At 40.0% G+C, this 27,923-nt stretch overlaps 1 protein-coding gene and 1 long non-coding RNA gene across 9 annotated transcripts in view; one reads left to right on the top strand and one right to left on the bottom strand.

Moving 5' to 3' along the window:
* The window catches only part of LOC307028252 (poly(rC)-binding protein 3), a 110,703-nt gene that overhangs the window by 16,045 nt on the left and 66,735 nt on the right, over positions 1–27,923 (top strand). The gene's annotated exons all lie outside the window — the stretch shown is intronic.
* Positions 1–27,923, bottom strand: part of LOC307028254 — a 157,205-nt gene that overhangs the window by 87,426 nt on the left and 41,856 nt on the right. The gene's annotated exons all lie outside the window — the stretch shown is intronic.

Raw genomic sequence — 27,923 nt, 5'->3', positions numbered from 1 at the left:
GTAATAAAGGATCTGACTTGTAATTGTACCCTGTTAGTTTGGCCCTTCCTGTCTCAAACCCACTTACATGGCCAATATTACTTGATGTATCGCTCCACAGTTGCAACTGACTTTGATGCCATCGCATTTATACGCAAATGAGATTACAATGTATTCTGGTTACTTCTGGATCTGGAGACCAACTGGTCAACTGTCTTTGGAAAAGAGTATTCAACACTGCACAGGACACTCTGCGTTTGTTTACCACAGGGACTTAGGTTGTTCCACCCTTATAGTAACTGCCAAGAACTTTACACTTTTTGGTACTTGGGGTTAGCTTCTGTAAGCTACAAGGCAAAATAAGGAGCTATCCTCTTCCTTCTTTGGTTGTTTCTTTATTCAATTCCATTACATTCAGCAATCAACATTTACCCTCACACGTCTATTTACACGTTAACTGTAAGAACATCTGCTATTTTTTTTTGACATTTTGCAGAGCTTGTGATGAGCAGAGCCCCAAACAGTTTCCTTGAAGGAGAACCATAAATGAAGCAGATTATTTAACCAGCGTGGTTTGATCTCCACACAGGCAGATTCAATGGAACTTGCTCCATCGGCTAATTCCCTTTTGTCGGGCTGCACGAGGTATAGCCGTATGACATCATGAAAAACCCCTGCACTCAACACTGCACATGAGCATATTGCAGTTGTCATGTGCAAAACATTTGTTGTGGAAAATGAAGTATATTTATTTAAAGGGTTTAATTGATCTGTGTTGGTTGAGCACATTCTTAGGGAACTATTTGAAATATCCACAAATGGATGGATGTCAAGCAACAAAAGCACTGTGTCTTTATACATGTCAAAATATATATGCGTGTGTACAATGCGCAAATATTGGAACTACAGGAAAGACATTCAAATGTAGGAGATTCTTAATTCTCTCCCCTCTCTGGGATTACGTGGTCAAAGACTAAAGACTCTGGAACATCAGAGAGTTTTAGTGTCGTCTCCATCTTAAGGAAAGGCTCTATGATGAAGGTGTGAAGATGTCAAATACGGATTCAGGATATAAGGCTTCCCCTGACACACACACACACACACACACACACACACACACACACACACACACACACACACACACACACACACACACACACACACACACACACACACACACACACACACACACACACACACACACACACACAGGAACTCTCACCACACATACAGTATTAAGTCGATGTATGATATATGTTTGGCTCTTTTAGCTAACATCTATATAATTGCTCTACACTTTCATGCATTCAAATGAATGTTAGCACTTAGACAGTCAAACACGGATGTCTGTGCAAATTGCGTAGCTACAGTTTGTATGAGTCTGCTCATTGACCTCCTAATATCTGTTCAGTGAATGGCACGAAGGTTTTGGGGATTTGGACAATTTTACCTTTGATGTGCAGCTCTGTTCATTTGCATGTACTGTACATCAGAGCGCCTGTAGTGTTAAAAGGTCTTCTTAGCCGCTGACCTCATTAATGTGGTTGGATCAAACAGTCTTTTATCAGCTTCTATCTACCATTTAGCAACTGAGGGTTCTCAAATGCAGGGTCAGGACGCCACAGGGGTATGCATGATAAATGTGGGTGCCCTCCCTTCATTTATTAGTTGCCAAGAGTGCTTTGAATTTTTTGAAGGGAAATATAAAAACAAGGAGATATTTGGCTAGATTTAGAGTGGTGTGGTGATGGTGATACAGTAATAACACCACTTTGTGGTTTTTGGAGCATGAATGCTAATGGTAGTGTAAGGGAAACCTCTGCAGCAATGGAGAGTCAGGACTCAGAGAGACACGAGGAGAGTTGGAGCTTTGATGTCAAACACTGATGGTTTATTACGAGTTTATCCGGAGGATTCACATCACAAGTCACAGCAGCCAGAGGTTCTGACTGCCCTGGAGAGTTGCCACGTCAATTCTGAAGCGCCTCTCTTTTACTAGACCTTTTAATAGGTTCACAGAGAGTAATCAACATAGTGGGGGAGATAAACTAAACATCTGGGAACACTATAGATAGCCTAAACATCTGGGGACAGTGAATCACTTGCCTGACCCTCATGGCCTCAGAAAATTACACCTTGGAGTCCACAAACACCGAGAAGGAAGTGTTCCAGCGTTCTCACAACCATAAACCATTTGTGAGTTGCCCGGTCATAAACTGGGAATATCAACATATAGCTGCAGCAGCACATTCCTTAAGAGCGATAACAGAGTCAGGGTTGGTCATAAACGTCAAAGGGCAAAAAGGTTAAATATCTTAGGAGTAAAGGAGAATTATTCTCTAACAGTTAGTAAAGTAGTTAATTTTAAACACTTATTAGCAACCACGTTTTTATGGCTCATAGAAGCTTTGGACATTCACGAGTAAAGTATCTCCTGACTTATTTTGTCTCATAGAAAAAAACATGAAAATCTCGTAAGATTGTTTTAAACTCATCATATCAATTATTTAAATAACGTTACGATGTTGGCTCGTTCCATAACGTGTGCCACGGTACCATTTTTTTATTTGATTCAATTTGATGGTCTGCTAAATGATATAATGCAATATCTAATGCCAATTTAAAACAATCAGTAAGTTAAATAGACTTACAAAAAAAGAATATGGTAATTTCATTAAAGGTATCTTTAAAGGTGGGGTAGGTAATTTTGGAGAAACCAGCTCGAGTGCGCTAGAATTTGAAAATACACAGCCGGAAAAAATCTGCCACTTCCTTAAAGAGCCCCTCCTCCAACACACACGAACGCGCACATGACCAATGGCGGCACAAGTTAAGTTTGTGCACAGATGGAAGGCTGACAGGCAGGTAGGCCATCCAGTTATTTTAGCCGGGCCGGCTCAAATGATTGGTCGTGCTTTTTACAGTACTACGGCTTCCACAGATGACATTTTTTTAATGGATCTTTTGTCAAAGCACTTAGGATATTCATTGCTATCGTGATGTTAAGAGCATTCCATGGAATAAAACAAAAAGTGTATCTCAAGCCGGTTTCTCAAACGTACCTACCCCACCTTTAAGTCATTTAAAGTGGACCTATCATGCTATATTTGAATAGTATATTGTAGGGCCATACCTATATAAGGCATATTTATACGTTTTATTTAAAAAAAATACCAAACAGATCATGCATTTTAGCCATTCCTCATTTCGCTCAATTTAACACTGTCTTTTCATGGGCTGATTCTGTGAGAACAGCACCATCTACAGGCCTGGCATATGTACTACAGCGTCTCCAGCGCTTTCGAACGGCAATGTCCGTGGCTGTCTCCTCCTGATTGGTGGAGTTGGCCCAATAGCCGTAGCGCCACCGTCCTGACGTCAGAAAAGTGTTCAAATCTGGATCAGTCTGTATTGAGATCCGTTGCAGCCCCCTTTTAAGAGATTTGGGTATGGAGGAAAATAGAGAGGGTTGTGTTTTCTGACTCTTGGTGAGTTCCCTGACACACCGGGGACACATAATCATGTATAAAAGACGTACAAAGGTGCATTTTGCATGATGGGTCCCCTTTAAATGAAAAACACTCAATTCTGTTTAATGATGGTTGTGTGTGTGAATATGTATCTCTGCTGATGAGCAGGTGGACAGTTCTACCCTCTGCCTCTGTATGAGTGTGTGTGAATCAGTGAACGCTAACATGTGTTGCAATAGTGCTTTGAGTGGTCGCAAAGAATATATAAATATATAAATGTATAACATGCATTCCATGTTCCTCCTGTTGCTGGTAAAAGCTGGTGAGTGGCTTGCCCTAAAATGAAAATATTCCACCTTTAATGGTCGGCTCCTTAAGTTAACCGTTGGCACATTTGTTTCTAGAACTGTTTAAATGTTTAGGAAGGATGTGCCCTTTGACAGATACAGATTCTGGTTAGTTTCCATGAATAATTAACACACGCTTACAAGATTTTTTCATTTTGTTCTATGAGATGAAATAAGTCAGTAAACAAGCCAATGGCTAACTTCTTACTTCTTAACATGTTTTTAAAAAGGGTGGTAGCTAACAAGTGACTAAATGAGACTATTTAACGTCATCTCTCCAAACACGTGTCCCCCTTTAGTTCAACGGTGTTGACGTGAAGTCAAGCAACCATCATGTAGTTCCTTTACAGCCTAACATTAGCTATTTACTTCTGGTGATTGTATTTATGAGCCAACTGTTATCAAAGTGATGTTAATATGTAGAGATTATCCTGCTGAACTATTAGTATCGTTATCGTTTGTTTGCTAGATCTTATTTTCTGCAATATTCCAAAGGAAAAGTCACATTGCTCTACAAATTGAGGTTGTCTCGGCACCACTCTATTGATAGTCTAATAAGTAAATTAACCTGCAATCACTGCTTAATATGACTGTTATAAAATAATAATGGCTTCTTTGTGAGCACCTGTTTATGTGCTCGAGTCAGAGAGGGAGGGAAAGGAAGTGAATAGAGCTACCGGCTGTCTTTACGTGAGAACATTCCCTCGAGAAAGAAGAAGGCTGAGTTAGTTCAACATCATTAAATCTGTAACTCCCCACTCTGGGGAGCAATCAAGCTCCATTTGCAGTATGTCTTGATCAAAAGGAGAAAATCAGGTAATACGACCTGTCAGAAAAATTGACTGGTCAACAGTTTGCAACTGGTAATGTATCTGATATATTAAAGCTGGCACTTTGGATCTGCAGAAAAATTGTACTAGTAAGGGGAAAAACAGCTGTGCAATTTCCATGCACATAAAAGGGGGGGTATGTCTCATGATGCATGCAACGCATTTGGCTGACGGTGTACCTAGAACTAGGATATGTTAGACAGGGCACATTATAGAATCCTACTTCTCTTTCATCAGAAACATAGGAAAAGTAGGCTGGATATTAGGTCGAAGAGGAAGCTAGCCGATATTCTTCTGGAGGTGCATGCAGGACTAAAAGGCAAATGGGTTTTTTCCAATGGATTTCGGTAATGCAGAGAATAAGCTCTCTGGCAAACACCTCTTTATTATACACATTTTGTTTAGCAGCATAATCTCTATTAACACCACATTTTAGATTTTTGAAGCGTACATGCAATTGCCAGGAGTACAAAGCTAATGCTAGGCTAGGCCATAAACAAACTACATTAGGCGTGATGATGTTTAGAAGTCTCTTTTCAATCACATTCACGAGTGGGGTATTTACGGATGTAATTTATGTCGGAGAGCAAAACGTAAACATGTCTACAGCTTGTGTTAACCATAGAACTTGATTCAGGGTTCTAGACAAAAACACATTCACAAAACTGTTGACTTTGAGGCGAGTGAACAGGAAGTGGTGGGGCGGCAGTGGTTCAGACTGTAGGGGATTGGACTTTGGACCGAAGGGTCGCTGGATCACGTCCCGATCGGACCAAAAATACAGAGTGTGGACTGGTACTGGAGAGGAGCCAGTTCACCTCCTGGGCCACTGCCGAAGTGCCCTTGAGCAAGGCACCTAACCCCCAACTGCTCACTGGCGCCGGCTAGACTGGCTGCCTCCACTTTGACCTCTCAACTGCATGTGCATGTGTGCATATAACTGTGTGTGCATTTGTATATGTATGTAACTGTATAAAAAAACCGAATGTGTGTGTACCACAGAGTGGAAACTGAATTTCCCCCTTGGGAAAACAAAAGTCCATCTTCTTCTTCTTAAAATTAAGAATAAGTTATTTATTGGTTTTAAGACTCGTTACACTCTATAAGGCTCATATACTTGACACTGGCATTATATTTATGTTACTTTTCATGCAATGAAAAATAGGTTAAACTATGATATATTTTATATAAATAAAATTGGAAAAATACATTGACAATATATTTTTTAAGATATACATTAATTTGTGTCTTAGCCTTTATAGTAGACAAGAAAAACTCACATTTTTCGTAAGTATTCAGTTGGAACATCTACTGTATCAGAATTTAAAAACAGATGGCAAGTAATTAATAAACATCCCAAACAATTGAATCAGAACAAATGAAAAAAAAAGGCATTTCCACAAGAAATCTGTTCACAAACGGGCCCTTAGATTGCAGGCTACATGTTGGGCCAGTTAGAAAACAGACTTGTTGTGACTGTAAATCTAAGAAATGATCATAAAATGGATTCAGCAGTCAGTGATAGACTGCCGATCTGGGAATAAATTGGTGGATAAATTGTATTTATTGAACGAGTTGCTTGCCACAGCTGCTACCACAAAATTACTCTGTGCAGCTTTCACACAGTATGCTGAGGGCGACCCCCAACTGTTGGCAGAGGATACTGCACTCACTTTTTAAAAGACTGATGAGAAATGTTAAAGGGCCCTAATAGGATAATTTTCAGGTTCACATTAGTGTGTAGTATCTCTACTTTGACATGTCTCCATGCTTTTATGTTCAAAAGGCTCTTTATTTTTCTCATACTGCCTGTGCTGCACCTCTTCTCACCCTCTGTCTGAAACCAGAGCCCAGTCTGCTCTGATTGGTTAGCTGGCCGGATCTGTTGTGTTGGGATGACATCACTATGTTATGGAAGTAAACAAAGGAGTCCCAAACGAGGCATTCCAAGCAGGGGGGAGAGTGGGAGAGAAACCATCTCTGGGGGGAACTTTGCAGACCCTTTACATGCACACAAACCTATAAACACACTACAGAGTACTACACACTACTTGCTTGTAAGCGCTTTGAGCACCAGGAAAAGCGCCTTATAAATGTAATGTATTATTATTATTATTATAGGGATGGGAAAACCCCAGCATAAGAGGGTCTCTTTAAAGTGCGATGAGATTATGGCTCTGCAAGCACTGAGGTTGAAAACTTTATTCAGTTTGCAGGTTTCCCTTGAAAAAGAGATTGTTGATCTCAATGGGATTTTACCGGGTTAAATAAAGGCAAACAAACAATTCAAATGACTTCTATAATGTATTCCAAGTTCTAATGATCAGTCATTCTTCCACACAATACAATATGTTCACCCACCAATGGGAAAACACCGTACTAGAAAAACATGCAATAATTGTCTCTGACCTGAGATGTCAGAAAAATACAAACAAAGAAATGTTTTTTGTTAAGGGAAATGTGTAATTTGTATTCAAAGCTCTGTGTCTGAACACTCATTCTCACAGATGTCAGAGAATGGACTGATCTGAATAACCAGTGTGAAATGCCATTTATCAGACGCAGCTATGTAACGGCCCATGAAATGATCCTGACAGGCCTCACATCGCTTGTATATAATCTCTTCATTGGTCCTATGCATATACATTCAAGTCACATACTCATATATCTTTGGGTTAAGCATTTGCATTGTAGATATTAAAGTGTGATAAACACATTGCTTCAATCAATCAACACACTCCCTTTGCTCCAAAAATGTTTTCTAAATGCACCAACGCTGCATCTCTATGAAGATCAGTTCATCATCGTTTTGTCAAGAAGAGTTGTGAAGGTGTTATTATATCATTGGACTTCCCTCACGACAGTTTTTGCTCTTTTGTAATATTGTTTTGGTCAAGCTGTTGCCCTTTGAGTTTGTTTTTTGCTCTGCCAAAACTTGCTCTCTTGCTTTCTGGGACAACCGACAGCCTGTTCTTTGGGGACTGCCAGATTGTTCCTACCATTCTCAATGGCCTGGTTGTGCTCTATGTGTAGTTACCGTTTCTCCGCTTTTGGTTGACCAGGGACCATCGGACACATTTCTATTGGATATTTGGTGCTAATGACATTGAAACTTACTTTTTTAATGACGTTCAGTGATACTCTAATTTTTCTTTGCGCACATTGGATTGGTGTGAGGGCAGTGCTGATGCCAAGGTAAGGACATTTTGCCACCGGTTAATAAACTTGTGGGAACACCAACGTTTCTGATCACACAGTACATTTAAAAAGAAAATATACACGACGATGAGGCTCAATATCTGTTGAGGGCTTTCTTAGAATTTTAGCTTGCAGCTTAGTAATTTGGAAATTAAAGTCTTTTGATGATTGCGGGGGCTCATATATTTAGCAAAAAAACAGTTGGCAATAGTTGGTAATATTTGGACAATTGGTAATTAGTGTATCCCTGAACACCTCAGCCAGCCTAGCACTGACCTTGTGACCCGTGCAAGGCCAAGTTCAGGTGACAGTTCTCCATATTCTCTCTTTGGCAGGCTAGGGTTGGTAGGCATGTGAGTGTATGCATCCTGCCTCACCGAAAGCGCTTTAGACGACGAGGAAAGCGTGGTGGTGCGCTGGTCCATCAAAAAGCATACCTGACGGCTTCTTCAGGGAATTATCCACGTATCAGATGTCATGGCCCTCCCGCTGCACGCCATCTGAGGGATCGGTGGTTTCGCCCTGTCTTTCCGGAGCTGCGGCATCTGCTGGGCCCGCTGACAGCTCCTCCTGCCCGACTGACTGCTCCCGGCCCGCGCAGCGTTCAACACGCGCATCTACGTCCGCTGAGAAGCACTACACCTTCGGCCAGCCCGGAGAGAAAACTTTGCATGGCTTTGCTAAATGCTAGGTCAATAGCAAACAAGACGTTCCTGTTAACCTGTTAAGCCCCAAAGCCCCCCATGACACTATGTCTCAGGGCATCTTAATATTTAACTTCTTAAGCCCGAGGGTCCCCCCAGTGGACCCCTCCCACTGTTTTTTTACGAGACTATGTCTCAGGGCTTCTTAACATTTATGAAACTATTAATGTTCCATTCCCTTTTAACGGGAATAAACTCCGCTAACTGAAGATACGAACCATTTTTAGCTAAAAGAAACGCAAGAGTAATACCAAGCCTTTGAATTAGCATGGAGCGAAAAAATGCTAACTAATGCTAACGGACTTTTGCACAGCACTCACGGTAGAAATGCCCTTATTACTTATCGTAACTGCACAAACAAGATATCTGATTAAAGCTGAGACTCCACAGATTCCACACATTTAATGTCATCAATGTGCAACCCCGAATTCCTGGAGCTATCAGCCAGAAAAGAGAAAGTAAACAACATCCGGTTTCAAAGATATTACAATAATTACGTCTTACCTTTTTTGATTTGTGATCAAAAGTTGTGTTCAACGGAATAAAAACGCCGCTCAAGGTTAATCCAATGTCTTTGTGTCACGTAGACATTTTTACTGATAATCCATCATCATATTTATGGTAATATACTGGGTATAAAGTTTTGCCGTCCAGGCTTGTACTTTCAGATATGCTTCGTTTGCTTCTCTATTATGTCCGCAATGGTAATGTTTACGTGGATTTGGGAACTGCCCATCGATTCTATTGGATGTAATGGTTAAGAAAAAGGTGTAAATCACCCAAATCGACCAATGGGTTCCAGAGATATGGTCCTGCGTAAAGTATAAAGAATGCCAGCCAGCGTAAGCACATTACGGAGCATACTCTACACAGTGTTTACTACCTAAGGAAGCAGGAATTGCATGACCCAGAGCGCACGGAACACAGTATGTTTTTTTTTTTTTTTTTTTTTCACAACAGTTTTATTTGGATGGAATGAATACCTATAGTGGTAATTCAAAGTAATAAAATGATTTTTACAGTGAAAAAGGTCAAATGGAACTGATAGTTCCCAAATTACCCAGAGGTGAGTCCGTCTGGACTTTATTTTTCTAAACCTCTCTAAAAAGGTCAAGTTTAACTTGTTTTGCATCAATCTTGATACAGGGTACTTATATGTTATAGTTTGGATTCCTAAAGCTTTTAGTCTACTAACCCATCATTCAAGGGTGGTTTTCACTATAAGTAATGGGTTTTTTTTAGGCGGACATTAGAATTTACATGTTTTTACTATGTTCCATCTGAATTTACTTTAAAATAAAAACATCTATATTGATTCTGACACTTCTACATCCAACTCACAGATGTAACCTTGCTTTGAGAGAAAATATTATTAATTTACCCCTTTTAGAAGTGAAGATATAGTCTTTGTTGTGTTAGTGGAATTTTCGAGCCTGAAACCTTTTGGCTATGCGTCAGTCTCACACACACACATTACCAAATAAGGAGTATGTGGGAGTTCCCCTCAATTTCATTGGCTCTGACGGTTAGAAAGAGATGTCAATCAGCAAAGTCGAGCAAGGGAGGCCAGAGCAACCCACTCTCTTCAGTCTGCGTACAAATGACACGACTTTACACATTGGAAATGCGTGCAATAGATACGCAGAAGTCCTATTTTGCGTGCATATGATACGCTAACCATTCCCATTGAGTTCTGAGGCAGAGTTTTGCGTGCATATGATACGCCACGTTTTGTCCGTCGGGTCTTGGTAGACCGGAAGCTGTGCGGTTCATAAAAACATGTTCTTACCGGTTCTTACTCAATACAAGCCACGATTACTGTTTTTATTTTAAATTGTATAATGTCTGACTTTTTTTGTCGTCTGTTAGGAAAAGAAATGGGGCACGGAGCCTCAGAATAATGAAATCTGTATTTTTTTAAATCTTTTTTTCCTTCTAATTTGTTATTCTTTTCTAAATAACACACTGTTATTTACTCAACAATAACACACAATTATCCTTGTTTTTATTTATTCGTTTAATTCTATAATCTCAGGCTTTTTAGCCGTTTCTCAGGAACTGAATTTCAAAATAAAGTCACTGTTAACAGACGTGGGCCTATAAGGGACATTCCGAGCATCATCGCGATACACAACACAAACCCACTGAACCAATTACCCAAGATCCTCAGCTAGAAGCTCGGTGATTGGATTGTTTAGCCGCAATGCACGTTGGGATATGGTGTTTATGCGATATGAAATCCGAAAAACATTTAAAAAAAGAAAATAGTACTTTATTCCGAGTGTGCTTGCTTTTCTCTTTGAAAGTCATCACATAATGGCATTGTAATACACGGTTCGGTGTACATTTACACCATAACGGTGCACAGCTGATAGAAAAGGACTTGTAGTTTTTAAAGATATTACTGATTTTCTTTGAATATAAGAATGTAAATACTGAGTTGAGAGAATAGTCAGGGGATTTGGGTGATGGGAGACACATCTATGGAATCACAATTTCAATAGCTTACCATTAAATGATGGATATACCTTTCTGTCTGTGATGTTTTACAAATCAGATATTAATGTTAGAAGTAAAACATGAGAAATAGTATAGCAATATCCTGTAAAATTATGTAAAAACATGAATAAAACTACACATCTTGAGAATGTATACATACCTAAGTGTCCAACACTAATAATACAAAGTTATTATTAGTATGCTGTGTGTACCTTGTGTGCACCGCCTAGTGGTTAAAGCGCGTTATTGAATTATTTTTGTTGAATAATGTTATTTAATGAACCAAATATTAAGAGTACATAGGGGGAAAGTAGAAGGTCAATGATAGAAATATAGAATATAAAAAATCAAGAAGATACTATAAGTGATCTCTACAATAAAACAGTTTACTGCTGGATGAACAAAGATATTAATATGAGGATGTACAAAACAGACAATCTAATTAACCTTTATTAACACATTAAATAATACTTTAGGTTAAGGTCTTCTTTCAAATAAGAAAAAAGCTTTGGGGTATCTATCTACAGATAAATATTAAGCCTGACAAAGTACTTAACGTCTAATATATTGCTTTCCTGCAATGTTAACTATGTTGAAGCACTTATTTTAACTGATATTATACACATTAATTATACTCTTATGTATGTAGATAGTATAATAAATGTGCAGAATTTGACAGTTTAATAGTGGAGGTATAAACACATATTGATAGATGTCTTGTAATGCACTGTTGAGGAACTTCAGCTGTGAACCAAGTGTTTCATTAATTGCATAACTACACCGTATTTGTGGATATGATATGTCAATAAACCTTAGAAAATCTTGAAATCTTGAAAGGGATGTGCAAGATAGCAATTATATACAGTTTTTAATTAACTATTAGTAGAGAATAACGAGTAATTAATATACTTTATAGAGATCTGCAGATAAATGTTTAGTCTTCTCAAGCACCAACTTTCCGATATCTCTCCCGATTGTTGGCACTTGACAATAACCTTTCCCTGAATTTTACTCAGGTGTAACTAAAGTCTGATTTAAGGGTTGTTTATATTTCACATCATTAATCAGAATCTGCAAAGTAACTCAAATAAATGTAGTGGAGTAGAATTACAAAGTAACAATGAGCTCTCATGTGGATATATATTAATGCTGCCCATTATGGATACAAGCGATTTTCAACCATTTAGTACTTACATGTTTTAAATTTGAACACACCAATTTGTTTCCTATCGCCTAAACCTCCAGGGCTGAACACAGTTTAATACTGTCAACTTCTAATTTTGGGAAAAACAAAAACGTCTTTTAAAACTACAATTCCCACTAGAGATGTGCCATAGAGAACACGTTGTGAAACACATGTGTAGTTCTGGGGGGGCGTGCGAGTCCAGTTTTGAATAGTCTCCCGTGGTTTCGTTCCATTTCAAAGAGCTTGGCGCTCGGTGTAACCTTGGCGCACTGCCACTCCAACATCAAATCCCAGAGCTTGAAGATTAATCGCGGGGTTTGTCAACGGGACTGTAGTCCCAAACGATAGCTGGGGATCATGGGTAGTGTAGTGTCTTCGGCCATCCTAAACTCTGAATTTTTTTGGGATCTTGGTTAATCAGTTTACCGTCTACGTCTGTTTCCGGTGCCCAAGATTATAGAATCAAACGAATAAATAAAAACAAGGATAATTGTGTGTTATTGTTGAGTAAATAACAGTGTGTTATTTAGAAAAGAATAACAAATTAGAAGGAAAAAAAGATTTAAAAAAATACAGATTTCAGTATTCTGAGGCTCTGAGCCCCATTTCGTTTCCTCACAGAAGGCAAAAAAAGTCAGACATTATACAAATTAAAATAAAAACAATAATCGTGGCTTGGTATTGAGTAAGAACATGTTTTTATGAACCACACAGCTTCCGGTCTACCAAGACCCGACGGACAAAATGTAGCGTACAGATGTAGCGCTTCATTTCAGACAATTTGAAACGCGAGGGCCGTGATTGGTACGTGATCTGCCCTCGCTCAAGGGAAAACCTCCAGCTTGACTTGAAACCTCCCCCGTGATAAATACATGTAATTATAATGAAGCCAGCTGCAATGGATCATTGATCCACCAGGGGGTGCAGTGGGGTTCCACACTGGAGCTTATGTGAAATAAAGTCAGATACAGTACACTGGATGTACAGCGGAACTTTGTTAAGATCCATATGTCACGGATATCATACTCTGTGCTAAATAAGAGACATGTAATCATTTAAAAAACATCACCATGTTGTTATTTAACAAAATAATGTTGTTTAGTCGAAAAAAACGAACGGGAGGAAATGCAGCCCGGCTCTCGATTTGTAATCCTAATTTAATCATCATCTTCACTACGATCATTTATGTTTATGTTCGCCGAATTGACATGAAATCACTGACACATATGAATGAATCAATCAATCAATGTTTATTTATATAGCCCAATATCACAAATGTTACATTTGTCTCAGTGGACTTCACAGTTTGTACAGAATATCAGTATGACAATACGACACCCTCTGTCCTTAGACCCTCACATCGTACAAGGAAAAACTTCCAGAGAAAACCCACAGTTTAAAGGGAAAAATGGGAGAAACCTCAGGGAGAGCAACAGAGGAGGGATCCCTCTCCCAGGACGGACAGACGTGCAATAGATGCCGTGTGTAAATTGAAAAGATAATACATTTGCAACATAGGTAGTCCAAATGTTTGGAAATGCATGTGTGTATAATAGGAAGATGAATCCACGAGTATATCCATCCAGGACTTATGATCCAGGACCACAGCCACGACTCAAGATCCAGGACTCGCAATCCATGACACAGGACCGCAGGATCATCCATGACTCCGGATCCCGGCGTATATAGACACCAAAAAGAAAGAAATTTGGGGAAGCTGGGTTAATCGGAACATGAGAGTACACAGGTATAGACAGAGAGAAGGAAGAAGTAAGATGTCCCCCGACAAACTAAGCCTATATCAGCAAAACTAGGGGCTGAATCTAATCAGCCCTAACTATAAGCTTTATCAAAAAGGAAGGTCTTAAGCGCACTCTTAAAAACGGATAGGGTGTCTGCCGTCCGAACACAAACTGGAAGCTGATTCCACAAAAGTGGAGCTTGATAAGAAAAGGCTCTGGCTCCCATTGTACTTTTAGAGACTCTAGGAACAACCAACAACCCTGCATTCTTGGAACGCAATGCCCTAGTAGGACAATAGGGTATAATGAGTTCTTTAAGGTAAGATGGCACCTGCCCATTAAGGGCTTTGTAGGCGAGAAGAAGAATTTTAAATTCTATCCTGTGTTCTATAGGGAGCCAGTGTAAGGCAGCCAGAACAGGAGTAATGTGGTCCCTTTTCCTAACTCTGGTTAGTACACGAGCTGCAGCATTTTGAATCAGCTGAAGCGACTTGACTGACTTCTTGGTACACCCTGATAATAAGGAGTTACAATAATCCAGCCTTGAAGTAACAAATGCATGGACTAGTTTCTCTGCATCGTTTTGAGGCAAGATATGCCTGATTTTTGCAATGTTACGTAGATGGAAGTAGGCGGTCCTTGAAATTGATTTTATGTGGGCTTTAAAGGATAAATCCTGATCAAATATAACACCAAGATTCCTTACAGTCTCACTGGAGGCCAAATTAATGCCATCCATAGTTAATATATCTTTAGATAATTAGTTTTGTAGATTCTTCGGGCCAAGTACAATAACTTCAGTTTTGGTCGTGTTTAACATCAGAAAATGTAAGGTCATCCACGTTTTTAAGTCCTTGAGGCAGTCTTGAATTTTATTTAGATTATTAATTTCATCAGGCTTGATTGATAAATATAGTTGAGTATCACCCGCATAACAATGAAAGTTTACAGAATGATTGAATGATGATTGAATGATGAACGGAAGCATACAGGACTGTCTCAGAAAATTAGAATATTGTGATAAAGTTCTTTATTTTCTGTAATGCAATTAAAAAAACAAAAATGTCATACATTCTGGATTCATTACAAATCAACTGAAATATTGCAAGCCTTTTATTATTTTAATATTGCTGATTATGGCATACAGCTTAAGAAAACTCAAAAATCCTATCTCAAAAAATTAGAATAGTTCCTCAGACCAAGTAAAAAAAAAAGATTTATAACAGCAAAACACAATCAAACATTTGAAAATGTCCATTAATGCACTCAGTACTTGGTTGGGAATCCTTTTGCACGGATTACTGCATCAATGCGGCGTGGCATGGAGGCAATCAGCCTGTGGCATTGCTGAGGTGTTATGGATGCCCAGGATGCTTCAATAGCGGCCTTTAGCTCATTAGCATTGTTGGGTCTGGTGTCTTTCAGCTTCTTCTTCACAATACCCCACATATTCTCTATGGGGTTCAGGTCAGGGGAATTTGCAGGCCAATCGAGGACAGTAATGCCATGGTCAGTACACCAGTTACTGGTGGTTTTGGCACTGTGGGCAGGTGCCAGATCATGCTGGAAAATGAATTCCTCATCTCCATAGAGCTTTTCAGCAGACGGAAGCATGTAGTGCTCTAAAATCTCTTGGTACACAGCTGCATTTACTCTGGGCTTGATGAAACACAGTGGACCAACACCAGCAGCTGACATGGCTCCCCAAACCATCGCTGACTGTGGGAACTTCACACTGGATTTCAAGCAACGTGGATTTTGCTCCTCTCCAGCCTTTCTCCAGACTCTGGCGCCTTGAGTTCCAAATGAAATACAAAACTTGCTTTCGTCTGAAAAGAGGACTTTGGACCACTGTGCAACTGTCCAGTGCTTCTTTTCCTTAGCCCAAGTCAGACGCCTCTTCCGTTGTCTTGAGTTCAGAAGTGGCTTGACCATGGGAATACGGCTATTGTAGCCCATTTCCCGGACACGTCTGTGAACAGTGACTTTTGATACCTGGACTCCAGCTTCAGTCCACTGTCTTTGAAGCTCCCCCAAATTCTGGAAGCGACTCTTCTTCACAATGCTGTTAAGGCTGCGGTCATCTCTCTTGGTTGTGCAGCGTTTCCTGCCACATTTCCCCCTTCCAACAGACTTTTTGTGGATGTGCTTTGAAACTGCACTCTGTGAACAGCTTGCTCTTTGAGAAATTTCTTTTTGTGTCTTACCCTCCTGATGGAGGGTGTCAATGACGGTCCTCTGGACAGCAGTCAGATCAGCAGTCTTCCCCATACTTGTGATTTAGTTTACTGAACCAAGCTGAGTGTTTTTCAAGGCTCAGGAAACCCTTGCAGGTGTTTCGAGTTAATTAGACGATTCAAGTGATTCGTTGAACACCCTACTAGTATACTTTTTCATGATATTCTAATATTTAGAGATAGGATATTTGAGTTTTCTTAAGCTGTATGCCATAATGAGCAATATTAAAATAATAAAAGGCTTGCAATATTTCAGTTGATTTGTAATGAATCCAGAATGTATGACATTTTTGTTTTTTTAATTGCATTACAGAAAATAAAGAACTTTATCACAATATTCTAATTTTCTGAGACAGTCCTGTATATAGGGTGAACAAAATAGGTCCAAGCACTGAGCCCTGTGGCACTCCATGGCTAACTTTGGTTTGCATGGAAGATTCATCGTTGACACGTACAAACTAAGAGCGTTCAGATAGATAGGACCTAAACCAGCCTAAAGCAGTTCCCTGTATGCCAACTAAGTGCTCTAGTCTTTGCAATAGGATATCATGGTCGATAGTATCAAATGCAGCACTAAGATCGAGCAAGACAAGAATAGAGACAAGTCCCTTGTCAGAGGCTATTAGAATGTCATTTGTGACTTTAACCAGAGGTGTCTCTGTGCTATGTTGTGTTCTAAAGCCAGACTGAAAATCTTCAAATAAATCATAGTTTTTTAAGTAATCACATAGCTGTTTTGCGACTGCTTTCTCAAGAATTTTTGAGAGGAACGGAAGATTAGAAATAGGTCTATAGTTGGCTAAAACCTCTGGATCGAGGTTGTGCTTTTTAAGAAGCGGTTTTATCACTGCTACTTTGAATGATTGTGGAACATATCCTGATAATAAAGATATATTCATAATATTTAATAAAGAAGTGCTAATTAATGGAAAAACTTATTTTAACAGCTTAGTTGGAATCGGGTCTAAGATACACGTTGATGGTTTAGAAGAGAGAATCATTGAATTTAATTGTTCAAGGTTTATGGCTGAAAAGCATTCTAGTTTACTATCTAGTGTAATATTAGAACTTACGTTTCCGGGAGCTGTTGATAACACTATACTGGTCAAAGGCAAGAGGTCATTGATTTTGTTTCTAAGAGTAACAATTTTATCGTTAAAAAAGCACATAAAATCATTACTACTGAGTGCTATGGGAATAGAAGGCTCAGTCGAACTGTGGCTCTCTGTCAGCCTGGCTAAAGTGCTGAAAAGAAATCTTGCATTATTCTTATTCTCATCTATTAATGAAGAGTAGTATGCTGCTCTCGCTTTACGCAGTGCTTTCTTATATTCATTGAGTGTAATATGCCAAATTAAACGAGATTCTTCAAGTTTAGTGGAACGCCATATCCTTTCAAGTTGTCTCGACTTTTGCTTTATTTTGCGGGTTTCGGCATTATGCCATGGAGCTAATCTATGTTGTTTTATTTTCTTCTTTTTCAAAGGAGCAACAGAGTCTAATTTTATTCGCAGCGCATCTGTAGCACTATCAACAACATGATCAATTTGGGGTGGTGTACATTTTGTATAAGTTTCCTCCCCTACATGCAGACATGCTATCGAGTTAAGTATTGGTGGAATCTCTTCCTTAAATTTGGCTATAGCACTAACAGATAGGTTTCTGCTGCAGGAGCTTTTGGCTAATGCTTTGTAGTCTAGTAACAGTACTTCAAAAGTTACAAAAAAATGGTCGGATAAAGCAGGATTATGCGGTTCGACTAATAGTTGCTCAATTTCAATACCATAAGTCAGAACAAGGTCAAGAGTGTGATTATAGCAGTGGGTTGGTTTATTTACACTCTGACAGAAACCAACAGAATCTAATATAGAGTTAAATGCAACAGTAAGGCTATTTTTATCATCGTCAACATGAATATTAAAGTCACCTACGATAATTACTTTATCTGTTTTAAGAACCAAAGCTGATAAAAACTCAGAGAATTCTGATAAGAATTCTGAATAAGGACCTGGTGCACGGTACACTGTAACAAATAAGATTGGCTGCAAAGTTTTCCAGGTCGGATGCGTAAGACTGAAAATGAGGCTTTCAAAGGAGGTATAATTAAATTTTTGTTTAGTATTGATAAGTAAACTTGAGTCAAAGATTGCTGCAACTCCACCTCCTCGGCCCGTGCCTCGGGCAATATGAGTATTGATATGGCTGGGTGGAGTGGCCTCATTTATGCTGACATATTCTTCATGTCTCAACCAAGTTTCAGTGAGACAGCATATATCAATATTATAATCTGATATTAAATCATTTACCAGTATTGCTTTAGATGCTAGAGATCTTATGTTTAAGAGACCACATTTAATCTTCCTGTTTTGTTGCACTGTAGTAGTTGTTACATTTACTTTTATTAGGTTATTATGTATGACACCTCTATTAGGTTTTACCTTAAATTGTCCTTGGGCAGACACACACACCGTTAATATTGGATATTTTATTGGGTTCGGGATTCCTATGGATGACTGTCTAGGAGAGAGCGCAGAGAAGCGTGTAAGACTGCGACTCTGCCTCCTGGTCTCAACTCCAGTTTGTCATGGATTAAGTCCACAGAGCCCTGAAATGTTTGCCGAAATGAGATTTGCACCTTCCAAAGTAGGATTAATTCCGTCTCTCTTAATCAGACCAGGTTTTCCCCAGAAGGCTGTCCAATTATTCACGAAGCCCACATTGTTTGCTGGGCACCACCAAGACAACCAGCGCTGAAATGATGACATGCGGCTATACATGTCATCATTGATCAGATTGGGGAGGGGACCAGAGAAGATTACGGTGTCCGACATTGTTTTAGCATAACTACACACCGACGCCACATTAAGTTTGGTGCATTCTGATTGGCGTAAACGAACATCATTACCAACGACGTGAATAACAATCCTACTGTATTTACGTTTATTTTTAGCCAGCAGTCTAAGATGCGCCTCAACGTCGCCCGCTCTGGCCCCCGGAATGCATGTAACTGTGGACGCTTCGGTCTCTAAATTCACGTGTCTCATAATAGAGCTACCAATAACCAGAGTTGGCTTCTCAGCGGGTGTCTCGCTGAGTGGGGAATATCTGTTAGATATGTGAACGGGTTGGTGGGGACCTGCGGGTTTCGCGTTATGCCCCTTCTGAACAGTCACCCATTCTCCCTGCTGCTCGGGAGTTGCCGGGGGACAGCTAAGAGGAGCTACCTTTTGCCGGTCCGCACCGGCTAACATGGGCTTTACTGTAGCTGAGTTATTTTCTAAGATGCGGAGCCGGGCTTCTATGGCTATGATTCCCGCCTCCAACCTAACAACTATACTACATTTAACACATGTATCGGTACCAGTAAAGGAGGTAGGGGAGTAACCAAACATGAGACAGTTAGAGCAGGAAATAGCACCCGAGGGTGGGGAAAGAGCCATGGCTAGCTATCAAGCTAAAGTAGCTACCATTAGCAAACCCGAAAAGAGTGTAGGCAACTGTGGAGTTACAGTCGCTAAGAGAAGGAGAGTTTGTGAGTGCTTAAGCTGTAGTAACGTGTGATTACAACGTCAGGCAGTTGCCGTGATCAAGAGTTTTAAAACGATCGATTAAGTTAAGATAATAAGCTATCAGCAACAGAACAGGCACACGGGATACCCGGAGATGACAACAACAACCGGAAGTTACAACATGCTTACCGCAATAGTGGTCCGTGTAGAAACGACATTTGTTCTGCAGGTAAACAGTGAAGTAGTATGAGAATGCACTGAATATACTGTATTCAACTTCATTAAAACGTTATTAACGTGCCTAAACTCAGTAATTCACTAAAAATATTTATATTTTAATGGAGCCTCGTCGGCAGATCAGGATCCCGACGTAGCGGAGGGATCTTGATCAGCATGAAGGGGGTTATTTTCCCCATAAGGAACAAGTCGCTGCAAATTATCCCGCTTATTACATGGCCACATTCTCAACAAAGTAACGAGATGACTCCCAATATTAATTAAAAAGCTTTTATTGATTTAAAAAATAGTTGTATGTATTCATTTAAATTGACATGCATCCGCTAAGAAAAATAGTCTGTTGTTACCGTTTTTTAAACAGTCTGAATGAAACGGCAGCTTTCAGCTGTGTATTTACACAACTAATGGCCCATCAACCACAGCTCTCTCCCCCCTCCCCCCTGATCTTTCTTCTCCAGCAGCTAAATTAACTGTCGGTTACTCTGAGTGACAAGGTTACAGTAGACACAACACTGTCATTGTAAGTGACCCTCAGTTAGTTGACTTTTATGTTCAACTGCTAAATTCGTTACTGATAAAAAAGCGCTTCTACTGTACCTAATTAGGCCTACCTTAACACTAGAACCGCCAGAGGTTTTTGTATAGGCCTACATAAAACCGTCAAATCCCGCTATTAGAATGCCATTTTTAACAACATAGGGTGCTACATAACACACTTTCAGGAAAAGTCACGGACTGGGAGACTTTAATATTTTGTTGAAAAAAAGTTACATTGCACACACACAACACACATCACACAAATTGACCCGATTGGCAGTTCTAGTGTTAAATAAACTCACTAATTAATTAAACCAGTTCAATACGCATTATACTTATTCTTATCATTCTTTATTAGCGCAGAAATAGTCTTAAAATCAGACCTGTTTTTTAAATGAAATCTGACAGCAGGCTCTGAACACCCATGATAAATGTGCCACACCTTATCGCTGGCCATTCAGCCACAGAGCTCCCTCTATGCAAATCAAACTGTAGACGGTGGGAAGCACCTACAGTATTGTTTTAAATAATGGTCGGAATGTGACCTGTGAGCCTTCTGAATTACCTTGGGACAGACAGCACATTTTAAACTAAAATGTTCAATCAATAAAGTAACATCTTATCTTAATAATATTATCATATTAATAATAATAATAAATCATACAGTATGTATCCGAAAGGGAGCAGGAGGAAGCAAACACAAAAATATATAAAAAATATACTGCATATTAAAGCAAACAATTGTAAAGGTAAAAGTATGAGCATAACAAATAAAGAAGTGTAATGTAAACATTTACATTATTATTATGACTATTTAATATATAAAGACTATATAATATTGAATTACAAGATTAGATATACTTTAGTTGATCCAAAATATTGATGTGTTCAAATGCTCTTCAAAACACAACTGAAAGTCCATGAAACTTGTCTTTCTGTATTTGTGAATGAAGCGCCATCTCCTGGTTAAAACCTGAAATTGAAAATCTGGCAACGCCCACTCGGAAAATAGTGGGAGGGCTTAACATTCCTTGATACTGGTCTTAGGCAGGTCGTAGGCAGGAAGCTGTAAGCTGGAGTCTGAAATGAGGTGCTACATCTATATCATATGCACGCAAAACTCGGCATCAGATCTCAATGGGAATGGTTAGCGTATCATATGCACGCAAAATCGGACTTCTGCGTATCTATTGCACGCATTTCCAATGTGTAAAGTCGTGTCATTTGTACGCAGACTGAAGGGAGTGGGTTGGGCCAGAGATAGGTCAAATCCACCCAAATGACCCCAGAAGTGTTTTTTTGTTGCTAAATCTCTCTAAAAAGATCCAATTTAACTTGTTTTGCATCAATCTTGATACAAAGTACTTATTATATGTTGTAGTTTGGATTCCTAAAGCTTTTAGTCTACCATCCCATCATTCAAGGGTGGTTTTCAATATAAGTAATTTTTTTTTTTTGGACGGACACAATAATTTACATTTTTTTATTGTGTTCAATCTGGATTTAATTTAAAATAAAAACAACTATATTGATTCTGACACTTCTACATCCAACTCACAGGTGTATCATTGCTTTGAGAAAAAATATTATTAATTTAACCCTTTTAGAAGGGGAGATATGGTCATTTGTTCTGGGAATGTTATTTCCGAGCCTGAGACCTGAAAAACAGGCTCGGGGCTTTAAATGACTTCTTCACCTCTCGTGAACTGGATTTTATGTTTCTGACGGAGACCTGGGTCCACGCTGGTGAGTATACACTGTTCTCTGAAGTTCTTCCTCCCGACTGTACATTCTTCAGCTCCCCCCGTATCACCGGCCATGGTGGGGGCATAGCTTCAGTGTTTTAGAGCTATAGCCTCAATGCCGATTGCTTCACCCTGTAACTAGCTATGCTAGCTTTGAGTTGCAGCTTTTTGAACTGAACCCGGCCTCGTCTGTGCTCTGCGCAGTCGTGTATCGTCCGCCAAAGTGCAATAAGGATTTCATCACTGACTTTTCTGACTTTCTGTCTGGGATCATGGTGAAATATGATCGTGTTTTGATTTGCAGAGACTTCAATGTCCATGTTACATTACATTACATTACATTGCATTCAGCTGACGCTTTTATCCAAAGCGACTTACAATAAGTGCATTCGACCAGAAAGATACAACCTTGAAGAAAACAGAATCATATAAGTCCATCAGGTTTCATAGAGCCAAACATTGCAAGTGCTACTCAACTGGCTTTAGATAAGCCAGCCCTTTATTAGTATATAAGTGCTTTGTTAGTAATTATATTGCTCAAAGTGGAGTCGAAATAGATGAGTTTTCAGTCTGTGCCGGAAGATGTGCTGTCCTGATTTCAATGGGGAGCTCATTCCACCATTTTGGAGCCAGGATAGCAAATTCACGAGTTTTTGCTGATGGGAACTTGGGTCCCCCTCGCAGTGCGGGTGCAGCGAGCTGTTTGGCCGATGCAGAGCGGAGTGCACGTGCTGGGGTGTACGGTTTAACCATGTCCTGGATGTAGGAAGGGCCAGATCCATTCGCAGCATGGTACACAAGTACCAGTTTCTTGAAGTGGATTCTAGCAGTTACCGGAAGCCAGTGAAGGGAGCGGAGGAGCGGCGTGGTGTGGGAGAATTTTGGAAGGTTGAAGACCAGACGAGCCGCTGCATTCTGGATGAGCTGCAGAGGTCGGATGGCACATGCAGGTAGACCAGCCAGGAGGGAGTTGCAGTAGTCTAGGCGAGAGATGGCGAGAGCCTGGACCAGAACCTGCGCTGATTTCTGGGTCAGCTGGGGACCTATCCTCCTGATTTTGTAAAGAGTGTATCTGCAGCAGCGGGTTGTAGCTGCGATGTTTGCAGTGAAGGACAGTTTGTTATCTAGGATCACACCCAGATTCCTTGCAGTCTGAGTCGGGGAGACAACAGAGGTGCCGCTGTTGATTGTTAGGTCAAGAGTGGGACAATCTTTTCCCGGAAGGAAAAGCAGTTCAGTCTTGTCAAGGTTGAGCTTGAGGTGATGAGCAGACATCCACTGAGGGATGTCTGCTAGGCAAGCAGAGATGCGTGCGACGACCTGGGTCTCTGAGCGGGGAAAGGACAGAATTAGTTGGGTGTCGTCAGCGTAGCAGTGGTATGAAAAACCATGCGGGCTAATGACTTCATCATTTCCAAAGTGCTTCCACAGCAGTGACACACATCTGATGTGTGGATAATCATTTATACGAAAATGGTTAAAGCAACCATCACTAAACGCCAGCAACACTGCATCTACTGCAGACAGTAGCAACAGGTCAGATGCGGACATCACGTTACCCTCCGTTGTGGACACTAGCTTACTCCCGCCTGACTCGCCGGCCCCGGAGCAGCAGTCTTCGTCGCCCGAAACTACGCCGCCCCTCTGCGGCCCGCAGGTGCCAGGTATATCTAAACAACTACCCGCCTGTACAGTGGGGTAAGGCGGTCATTTTGCAGCTTGTGGTATAAAAATAGACAATGGCTAGAATATTCATGTGAAAATAGTACCATATTCTGACATACCTGTTGAAATGTTGGGTCAAAAATAATGCATAACACAGATGCCTTCACCACGAATGGCTACTAAAATATCTCATATCCCAAGCTTATTATCAATGAGCTGATGTTGCAGCTGAAATGTTCTCCAGGTCACAAAGTCAACCTCACATGATGATGTGATACCAGTTTTCAAGCACAGTAAATATTCTCTTCCCAGCGTATATGATAGGACCAAGGTGATGATGTGGTAGGCTACATGGTTTTAATAATACTTTTGCCTTTCAATGTTTGCCATTTCAAACCATGAGCATGGTTTAAATAATATTTGCCTTGATTTACAATATGTTAACCTTCATTATAGTCCTTGACAGCGGTCTGTACTGCTGTATTAACAACGTGTCACATGTTAAGAATTTACAATCAGAATGGAGTATTCAACTAAGCCATGTAATACAAGTTGTTAGTAGCCTTAAGGGCCTACACAGTTGTTATGCTATACCCCATTGCCCTTCACTGGATGCATAATGAGCTGCACTAAACTACATTTTAGCATTTAAAATACCTAACTATTCTTTTGCGGTTATTTTGGTGAAAGTAACTCAAAAGTAACTAAAGTAGTGTAACTCATTACATTTCAGAGACAGTAATATTGTAATGTAACTTATTACTTTCAAAAGAGAGTAATAAGTAATATGTAATATATTACATTTTGGAAGTAACTTGCCCAACACTGGTCTCTACACCCCAGCCAGAGCTTTAAGGTCGGCTGACCAGCTGCTGCTGGTATAGTGCCCAAGACCAGGCTCAAAACCTGAGGGCACCGAGCCTTCGCAGCAGCGGGCCCCAGGCTCTGGAACACTCTGCCCCTCCATGTGAGGTCGGCCCAGACCCTAGGGGTTTTCAAATCTACACTTAAAACTCACTTCTTTTCTCTGGCCTTCTAGTCTGAGCGGAGCACGACTCCTGACATTTCCCTGTGTGTTATTTTTTATTTGTGCTGTTGTATTTGTTGTAAAGTGTTTTTATTGTAAAGTATTTTTATTGTATGTACCGCACTTTGGCTCGACCAACAATTGTTTTAAAAATGTGCTATATAAATAAAACTTGATTTGATTTCATGATATTGGTATATTTAAATTGTGCATGCTTTGGAAATACTGTACTTACTAATAAGCCAAAAATGCAAATACGAAATTTGTATAAACGATACTCTTGATTGTCTCTTCTCTTAAAACAATGCTGCATGTACAATACACACTGGTCAATAACACACACACCTAACACAACATGCAAATAGGCACAAGGTTCACTCCATACAGCATGAACACATGCGCATAGCACCCCCAGAGCCTGTGCACACAGCCGCCCAACAGCGGCTGTGATGAGCAGGCAGAAAGGAGAGCCTCTCTGGGCATAAATATGTCCGGCGTTAAGATATACAACTGGCAATTCCATCTCCAGTTGAAGCCTTGCCGATTGCTTTTTGCCCCTTCCCTGCAACTCATGCAGGCGTGCAACACACACAGACAGAAACGTGGCCTTGCACATGTGCATGCACGAAACAGGCACATAATACACACACAATGAGACGGGGGTCAAAGAAGGGATATCAAACCAAATGAAAATGACCTCTCAGTTTAATTGAGGATTATGCAACACATCCATCCATCACACATTGATGCTAACCTACACCCAAGGAAGAGGTCTCTGCCTCACAGAGAGCAATGTACCTGGTCACAGCAGATCACTGTGATCACCATGATATCATTTTTGAAAGAGGACATATTGGGCTCATATTCAGGTTCACATTTGTATTTTGTGCCTCCACTGTGACATGTCTCCATGTTTTAATATTCAAAAAGCTCTTTATTTTTCCCACACTGCCTGTGCTGCAGCACCTATTTTCACCCTCTGTCTGAAACCAGAGCCCACTCTGATTGGTAAACTGGCCAGCTCTGCTGTGATTGGTCCACTGCTTAGAGATGTCCCTCACCTTAGCCTATCAAGTACAATGTGTTGGAGCGCTAGCCAATAGAAGCGCAAGTGGTTTGTAGTGATGTCACTATTTTAGAGGAGAAAACATAGGAGATGTTACATGCAGGGGAGGGGGGGTGAGACTCCACCTTTAGCTTAGCATTGGTAATGCATAGCTATGCAACGTTGATGTAGTTCGTTCATGAACTATCGTAGTATTTTAATTCTGCCGATTGCATTTACACTTCAAGAATCATAAAGGTGGTGTAAACATAAAATATGATCCTGCTGAACAAAACATGTTAGTACCATAAATGTTTGTTAACACAGATCTTTTGTTGAGCCCTTGCAATGATAAGTTCCAGGTCGGACTACAACCATACGTCACCACTGCACCAGCATTGGGAAAGTAGTTACAAATATATTTTCAAAAGGGCTATTTGTAGAACTGCAATGCAGGGACACATCAGCTGGAAGAACTGTTGTGATGAAACTGCATAAACTAAAATGTGCTTTTGCACTAAGTAAGGCTGCACCTGCACCTACCCACATGTACAGAAACTATCCTGAAAACACCACACCTGCTCAGTCAAATGCCGTAAGAACATGAACTCCTGGCCCACAACTAACATGATCCTAAAGGAGATTTTTGCTTTAAAATTCCTGGATTAGTAAAAGTACATAAACTTGATGATATGACACAGCAAGTGCACATCAAAGTTCTTGAAACTCTTTATGAAGGAAAAGCAACTTTAATATCATATGGAAGTTGTAGAGTTTGCTTGAAGCTGAAGTTTCAATATGTTGTTCTTACACAGTGTCAAGTGTTTTGCAAATCTGCCAAAAACACCTCGGAAGCAGAAATCCGTTTAAAAAGGCAGCGGTGGAGAAAGCTGATGCACACTCTCCAATAAACATAGCATGACTAATCCCTCCTCACAAATGACAAGGCCTAGTCATCCAGCTCACAATGAACGGTCTCCCTCTACAAGACTTCAAAGCGAAGCGTTTGCCACCATGCAGACTTGAGTGATGGGACTGCGTAGCACACAGGGTTAACCAAACAAGCAATTCCGGCGCAGCAGCATTTGCTAAAAAGCTTGATGGGGCCGGCTAAGCTCCTGTGATTGGCCTTTGTGTGTGAAAGTGACCACTTAAGTGCAATGCAGTCCCTCTTGAGTGTGTTCGGAGGCATAAGCACTTCTGACTTTTCGCCTGCTTGCACTGTGTGTGTGTTTGTGAGTGTTCTTCAGAATGTATTGCAGTGTGTGTACATGCTCACTGGTGCATTCGTGGTTGTTTTGTGTGTTCATGTGTGTGTAAAAGTGTGTGTTTTGGAAATGCCCTGCTTTACTTTGTTGCTATGGCGGTATATTTTAGTGCCCCGTGTAAAAAGAATACTGGAGTTAAGCAGCTTTTGAAAGAGAGATTATTCACAGAATCATTGGTGCCTAACTAAATATTAGGTATCTCAATATAATGTGTAATTGCCCAAAACAACAGTGCATATTTGAACTCTTAAGCACAATGCTTTTGTCACGCTCCCCCATACATCTTTAAATACCGTTTTACAACTTTGTAAACTAAGCATATTACTTCCCTCCTTTCAGTTTGATCATTTCCAATCACTGTTTATGGCGAGCTGTTAAAAAATATACATGTATTTTTATATTGTATACATTACTTATTCAACTTCATTGAATGCATTATTTCATGTCTTTGATACTCATTTTGATATTTTATAGCGTGAACTGCTTCTCTATCATTTTTGTGCTTACAACATTAACAACTTGAAACATGATCATTTACAATATAATCAAGAAAAATTCAACAACATTGATCAACTTTTTCACAAATTGTGCAGCCTTAGTTTACACCTTTTTTGTTCAAACAGTTTATGGCTGTTAGCCCTTTTGATACTTGGCAAATGTATCAGAACTATGAGCCAAACGATTGATTCAAATTGATT

Source organism: Notothenia rossii, assembly GCF_949606895.1.
Source record: "Notothenia rossii genome assembly, chromosome: 2".
Classification (NCBI taxonomy): domain Eukaryota; kingdom Metazoa; phylum Chordata; class Actinopteri; order Perciformes; family Nototheniidae; genus Notothenia; species Notothenia rossii.
This window is presented reverse-complemented; position numbering and strand designations above follow the sequence as displayed.